An 8696-nucleotide genomic window follows, 5' to 3' on the forward strand; every position below is an offset into this window, starting at 1 on the left:
CATTTAATGCAAATTCTAGAGCAGTCTAAACATCTTAAATATCGACAAATTCTTCCCGTCGATTTGTATTCACCTNTAAAATGGTCTGGATTACCTATTTTCCAAGCAGCCCAACTGTATTTTAAATAATTTATCTCACATTATATGTATCGCTTTCCTCTTTTCGGCAAAATTAGTTGGTAAATCATGTCGCAAAAACTCCGAAAATCATAATGCAAATTTTTTGTCGAATTACCGGAATTAAAGCTATGTCCAAACAAAATTTCCACAAAACCTAACAAACTTGCAAGAAATCTTGCAAGTAAAATTAAAGCAATGAAGAGGATATAAGCTAACAATGGACAGCGTAAAACAAAAACGTGTCAGTATCTACACCATGGACAATGGTGTGCAATGTATAATCATGGACAATGATTGCACCTACACAATAGGGCAATGCCAAAAGCTAGCCATAAATCCATGATAGCCCCGATGGAGCTTACAAAACTCCCCCTAATCCTTATATATATGAAAAAATCCCGAGACAGTTTTACAGCCGAGCAGACGATAGATCCTCTTCACTTAGTCTCCACGACTGAATCAAATGACGACATCATCACATATCCGCACCATTGGACAACAAACTACGATATTCTATTCGCTAAATACATTTCCCGTAACATATTCCCAACTCAACGACCTATCAACTAACCGAACGAAAAATGGTTCGAGTATATCCAGAAACAAAAGAATGCGCATAAAGGAAAGGAAGAAGAGAAATACGCGAATACAGTCGACGGGTAAAGGCCTTTTAAATTTAATAAATGACGGCCAAGAAGCTATTATAACTCTAGATATGCACAAGGACGAGTTTGAGCTAGCAGTACAGCGCCTACATCAAAGCAAAGCAAGACGAATAATGAACCATTTCAACAGAAGGACCCCCCCCCCTTTCCCTCAAATGTCTCAAAGGAAATGTTCTACAAGCTGTCAAAAGCTATGCTATTGCTCCAGAAAACTATGACGTTATAAGAAAAGTTTTGATCGAGAAATATGGAGATTTCTCTACTATGAAAAAATCGCTGTACAACGAGTTGTAGTCTATCAAAGGACATGATCAAGAGTGGAAAACAACCGTCGAAACTATGGAAAAAATACTTCAACAACTGGAAGCAATGAGTATTTGGAGCATTACAGTATTGAAATTATTATCAAAAGTAGATTGCCACTTTGGATATTGGATAAAGTTTGCCAACAAAAAGAAGATCAGGAGTTCTGGTCGGTCACTAGACACCGAAAATTCCTGCATGAATTACTCCAAAGAAATGAGGAAGTACAAAGAAGCCAGATCTCTAGTAGTGGGTACCGACGAAAATCAACCGAGTCGAAGCTGAATTACGACCCATGCAGTACTAAAGGAGAGATGTCTGCTTTGGCCGCAATCAAGCAGCCCAGGCCAAACGATAGTCCTGAAAGTGAAAGCGAAAACGATAGTCCTGAAAAAAAAAATGTCCTGGAAATGATAAAATACGAAGGCCTTGTTCATTTTGTAACGAGGATCATTGGAATGACGAATGTCAAGTCTACCAGACAGCAAAGCAATGAATAAAACGCTTGAAAACAATCGAGGCGTGCCTGAATTGCTTACGAAAGGGCCACATAGCAAAGGATTCCCGAAAACTAAAGAAATTATGTTTTTATTGCAAAGGAAGACATAATCCAGTGCTCTGCACCAATCACCGCAAAGATATTAGATCAGAAAAACTGCGAGAAAAGTTGGAGTCAACAGTGACGAACAACACAGTAGCTGAGCAAATACGACCAGAAGGTAAAAAGATTCTACTTCTGTGTAAAGAAATTAACGTCACAAACCCAGAGATCCCAAAATTCCAAACGAGAGCGTTGGCACTATTTGATTTGAGCTCGCAGCTATCATTCATATCAACTAATTTAGCAAAAAAAGGCTACACATTCGAGTGCGGGAGACGAGAGATTAAGTATTGCTTCATTCGGCAATAAATTTTACCAAAGAAATGCAATTCAACCAAAGCAGAGGTTGGTGTAAGAATCGGAAAGACGGAAATCATAACTTGCGGGGTTAACGTATTGGAGTACCTTACAAATAAACTAGAAGTGATCGCAACCGAAAAATATCATTTCTAAATGGAAAGAAAAAGCTTACAAGGGATAAATGATTACTGGAAGCAGCCCAAAAAACTCATTGGCATCAAAGGCTTCTCCAAATTCATTACATAAATGGAGTACAACAACTGAAATCAGGATTCCTGTTACTCAGGAGAAAACTGGGACCAGTGCTAGCCGGAAATGGTTATATAAATAGTATTCACAAAGCAGTGCTGCATCAGTAAACTCGGTCGTATCATGCGTGGCTAGCGCAACGAGCCACGAAGATATTGACCACTTTTGGAAGTTAGAACTGATGAGTATCCAGGACCACCAGAACGAGAAAGATGACGAGCAAGCCCTTGAGCGGTTTAAGAAAGGTATGACGAAACAAGACGGGAGATGCCAAGTTTGCTGGTCTTGGAAAGACTCAGAAGACAAACTAAGAAGCCATTGTGGACTATGCTTCGGACGTCTTAAAACCTTGATCAAGAGACTTCAGAACAATGAAGGGATACTTCGACGGTATGACGAAACAAGTCAGGATCAACTACAGTCAGGCATAATTGAAGGAGTTCATCATCCTGATATGGATCAAGAGGGTATAATTCATCCATGATGCTTCGGCGCATCTCAAGGGAACAAAAAGTTTAAACTAAGTCCTATATCGCGCACCTATCATACTTCCAGATTTAGTAGGAATACTATCGCGCTTTCAATGATGAAGAATGTAATCACAGACGTCGAGAAGGCATTTTTACAATTGGAACTACATCAGTCCGACAGGGACTGTACCAGATTCCTCCGGTCAAATGATATTAAATGTGCGGCTACTGAGGAAAACCTAAATGTTATCGTTTTAGAAGAGTTCCTTGTGGAGTAATATCATCACGTTTTTGCTAGCAGCAACACTCAATCATCATCTAGGAACGATCGGAAGCCAGAGAGCGTTAGAGATCAGGAGGATTTATATTTAGATAACGTCATGTTGTCAGCAAACGGAACAAGGGAAGCCATAAATAAATATCACGAAGTGAAGGATATGTTTAAGAAGGCGGCAATGAATATTCGCGAATTTCCTTCCAGTGACCAAAACTTCAATAGGGCAATACCGAAACAAGACAGAATCGAAGGAGGTGCAACAAAAATTCTTGGCATCACTTGGATAATCGATTAACATACAGTCAGTAACGCTGAAACCATAGATCGAACATGAGTTCACCAAACGAAGTGCCCTGCAGTTCGTTGCCTCGCAGTATGATCTTTAGGGATCATTAGTCCCCGGAATGATCCAGTTCAAACTATTTCTCCAAAATTTATGGAAAAGAATTCTTGGGATCTAATCCTCGGTGAAGATGGTAAAGGAACATGGCGATTTCTTACAAAGGAATGGCCCGCAGACATTATCAAGATACTGAGGCTGGCTACAAAAAAGCTCTCAGATCAACAACTCCATGTCTTCACAGACGCATCAAGTGTTTCGTATTCAGCAGCTGTATACATTTTAAACAAACATGTCGACGAAAGAAATAGTGCAATACTTTTCGCCAAATCAAGACTCGCTCCAACCAAAGGTATGAGTATACTGCAATTGGAACTGCTAGCAATACTTACTGGTGTACGAGCCGCCAACTTTGTTATAAAGCAATTGAGTCTGGAAAAAATCCCAGTGATGTTATGGTCGGATTCAAAATGCGCGTTACATTGGATATACAAAATCGATCGAAACTACTACCCAAATTCATGCAAAACCGAGTAGAAGAAATATGAAAAGTAAACTCATTTCGACACGTACCAAGTGACCGACCAGAACTCCTGATCCTCTTTTTGTTGGTAAACTTTATCCAATATCCAAACTGGCAATCTGTCGCGAATTCGGAATTCGCGAAACTCCAATTAAATTCCAGGCAAATAATCAAATAAATTCCTCATTACTAATTCTACATTCCTTAGATTTATTTCCCATCTTTGTATTGTTAGCTAAATTCACATCTTTGTGTCCACATCCTACAAATGCTTAATGAAAACCATTCCCACTTGCGAATATATATAAACCCTATTGTGTTAATAAAAAGGATAAAGTTCGATAAACTTTCTACAATCTGGTGCGTTTATCAACATAACTCAGTTCAACTCAACCCGGCTTGTCGGACTCAAGGAACTGTCCAGTCAATCCAATGGATCGTCAATTCGGAACAAAGAGGTGGTGATTCTTAGCTCTTGACGGACCTCTCAACAATTCTACAAAAAAAAATTCACGACACAATATCCTTTTGACAATTTCAATACTGGAATGCTCCAAATACTCATTGTGAAGATAATCCAGTCGATATTGCAACTAAAGGACTTTCTCTCGTAAAGCTTAGACAATACAAGTTATGGTGAAAAGGGCCATCGTGGTTAAAGGGTTCCGAAAGCGGATGGCCTCAATGGGAATATCAGTCCACAGAATTTAAAGGCGAAGAAGAACGAATCACTGCAAAGGTCGCCCCTCAAACAATTGAGGTAACACGATTTTTGCTTATAGATGGAAGTCGGTTCAGCAAGTGGTCCGGACTTGTAACAACCACCATTTGGGCTCTCAAATTAAACTCACGACAGAGGGTAAGATAGAATGGATACAACCGATGTTGGCAAAAGTGAAACGACTAACGTGGAGGACTTTAAAATAGTTAAATGGGTGCTAATTAGACAAGCGCAGACAGAAAGACTCCATGAGAAAGAAAAGGAAAAATGGAATTTATATTGCGATGACAGAAAGCTATGGAGATCACGGAATCGACTGGAAAATTCAAAACTAGACGAGGAAAGCAAACATTCAATCTATTTACCGAGGCATAATGTGGTTACCGAACTTTTGATTCGACAACAACATGAAAAGCTACATCACGCTGAAACAGTACATGTTCTTTCGGAAATTAGGCGCAAATTTTGGATACCGAAAGGACGAATGGAGGTAAGACGTGTTATAGCAGGTTGCACGGGTTGCAAACGTTGGACAGCTAAGCCATTTAAACCACCAGCTATGCCGAATCTTCCTGAATCACGAGTTTTACGTTCAAGAAGCTTTGCAAAAATCGGATTGGATTATTTTGGCTCGATCTCCATCAAAACCGAAGTTGGAGTAACCAAAAGATGGGTTGTCCTATTCAAAACAACAAGAGCAGTTCATCTTGAGATTGTAGAAAATTTGTCAGCTGAAAGTTTTCTACACGTGCTTAGGAGATTCATCTCATAACGTGGCTATCCGGAACGAGTTTTGAGCGATAATGCAAGCCAATTCCTAGTTTTCAAAGCCATGAAGGAGCAGGAACATATCAGAATAGGTGAATTCCTGGCAGAAAAGGGAATGGTTTGGGAAAATATAACACCGAATGCTCCCTGGAGTGGCGGACTCTATGAGCGACTGATAGGGCTAACCAAGAGGGCCATGAGCAGAGTTACTGGAAGAAAATTGTTATGGGAAAGAGAACTCATGACGTTGATCGTGGAGATCGAGGGTATACTGAATACCCGGCCGTTGGACTTATGATAACTTCGATGATTGTAAGATAATACACCCAATCGATTTTATGCATCCTAGTGCCTTTTTGATTATTCCAACAGTTGATGACGACCAGGACGAATTCAAACCAGGAAACTTTGATACAAGGGAATGAATAATCAAATACTGGTTGGGAACACTTAAAGTATTCAACATATTTTGGAAAACATGGAGAAGGAACAACTTAAAGGAAAGAACTGAAAAGAAACACGTAAATCCTAAAGGCGCAGAGGATCGTAAGCCGAGAGAGGACGAAGCTGTATTGATAGATGAACCGGAAACGCCTCGAGAGCTGTGTAAGTTGGCAAAGATAAAAGAACTCAAAACAGGTACAGATGGAGTGACAAGAAATACACTGGTATAGATGCCCAACAGAAACTTCTCAACAGACCAGTAAATACTGTACCCCTTGGAAATGACTGCTGAAGAAAGTTCGAAAGTTCAACCGGCAGCTTCTAAAAAACTAATGGAAAAACTAGATCAACAAGAAGAACCTATAGCCTTAAGAACTAGGAATGCTACTCAAAGACGAATTCAAACATTTATAACATCTGAGGGCAATATTCTTCTTCAGTCGGGAATGTCGGAAAAACTCCGAAAGTCATAATGCAAATTTTCTGTCGGATTACGAAATTAAAGCTACGTTCAAACACAATCCATGATAGACCCGATGGAACCTAAAAAGCTCCTCCCCAATCCTTTACATATATATATATATATATATATGGAAAAATCCCGAGACAGAGAGTTCAATTCAGTTTTTATAATCGAGCAGACGATACATCCCCATCGCCCGCGACTAACCCACAACCAACGATATCTTCGCGTATTCGCCACCATTGGACAACAAACCACGATATTCTTCTATTCACTAAATACATTCCCCGTAACATATTCCCAATTCAAGACCTACGAACTAACCGACAGTCAAATTATTGTGCAAGGCAACGACAAGGAGTTTGTTAGTTGATATTACTTGCTTTTTGTATAACTCACTTATCATTGCCTACCAATTCATCGTGTTATATACATACACATTTCACACCTTTTCTTGTTGCTAAATAGTAATATTGTGCAAGAACAATATTAATTCCCGAAATAATCTGTAACACCGAGAAACGAGTTCAACAGAATAACAATTTCCCAAAAAATCATAATTTGTCATGGAAAAAACACATTGATCAAAATTTTGAAGTAATATTTCATGGAATTTCCCACCGATTGATATCGTTCAGTTTATCAAAAACCGATGATTACATCGAATTCGTTTTGCAAAAAGTTAGAAGAATTATACCGAAGTAAAATCACTCGAGCATTCTCAAATAGTTTTTAGCTAGTACTCTAAGATCATTCTAAACTTACAGTATTGTCTATACATTTAATAACATCTGTATATTAACAACACGATCACTGGACATTTTAATGCAACGTTGAATTTCAGATTTACTATTACGAATTACGAGATAGAGAATGCGACTAGGTTCGGCAAACTGAATCACATTTGTATGGGTTTTACAGTGCAGTAGATTTATCAGTTGTAGAGAAGATTTCGCAATATCCTGTCGTAAAACCCAGCCTCAATCCTTCACTGGAAAATTCCAAACGATTCCAAACTCAGATTCCAAACGAGATCATACTGACACATCAAAGATTCCGCAATTGGGCTATTGAGCATGGCATGACACCAATATTGTAGCTGTAGGAAACTACTAGCAAGGAATCACTTTCGAGAAAATATATGAATAGTTCTTTCACTACAACATTATTCCATCATTTTTGCAGAAAATTTTTATTCATATAAATTTAGGTTAGTATCGAGAATGCGGTATTATGCCATATACACACGATATCGACTTTACGTTCCTCATCGAGGGACACCATAGCAAATTTGCTGAAGATGTTATGAATAGTTCGTTTATCAAACTTAGTCTGCGATTCAACAGAGTGAGTTGCAGCGCAGCGTTGGTATCAGTAAGAAAAGGACAAATAAATGATGAATTAATTGGTTGATAAGGGATTTTCTGGTAATGCATGTATTAATAAAAGAATTCATATAGAATGCGCATTGATCCATTTTACTCCATTCCAATTTTGGATTTTTTAAGCCGGGAGATCTATTGGAATACAAAGTGTATATAGAGAACGGTATTCCAATGGACATATTCTTCCTATATCATGATCAAAATACTTCTGGACTGGAGGTCTATCTTCTATGACTAAGTACAGGCAAGTATTTAATAATCCTTGACTCTTTCTAAAGTGGAAAATTTTATTCTCGGAAGTATTTTGCGCAATGTGATACTAGAACTGCTGATTTTCTTTATTTCCACCTCATACCTGGATGATGAGACCATTAACTAAAGGAAACAATATTGGCATAGCACAATCATCATTAAGAACTTTAAAACGCAAATTAATGCATAAAGCTAATTCCAAAAACGTCTCACAGAATAGATTTCCGAGATATCAATCGAGCAATAAAAAGGAGGAATGCTATATTGTGTAGAAGGTTTATATGCTAAATCTACAAGGACTGGTTTTACGATTGTGAGGAATAGCGCCTCCGTTAGCTATGCTCATAAAGCACTCTTTGTTAGCTCACATTTGTAAAGGCCTTGTTTTAACGCACATTAATGAAGGGCTCTTGAAGTACACTGCTTACACTGCTAAATAATGAGCACATATACAATCAACCCTACGCAATGATAGTGATTTAGTCATACAGAAAGAAATTGAATGATTTACAAATCTTAGTCACGATCCAGCTGGGCACATACAAATTAGTACGTCACTGCACATTCCCTTTGTACTTCTTTTTTTTTATCATGGAACTTCTTCACGTTTATTCGCGATATTCCAGACAACGAAATAGTGTTTGTTGAATCGATTTGATTCGTCCTATTTTGTTGGTGGGTCATACAAATTATTTTGCAAATTGTTTCGGATGTGATCATTTTGGACAAATTGAAGTGAAAATTTAACATTTATTCGATTTGTCTTTTCTAAGTCTTTTCTTAAGCATAATTTCCATGTGGGAGAGAACATGCAT

Source organism: Loa loa (assembly GCF_000183805.2).
Source record: "Loa loa unplaced genomic scaffold supercont3.206, whole genome shotgun sequence".
NCBI classification, from domain to species: Eukaryota; Metazoa; Nematoda; class Chromadorea; order Rhabditida; family Onchocercidae; genus Loa; species Loa loa.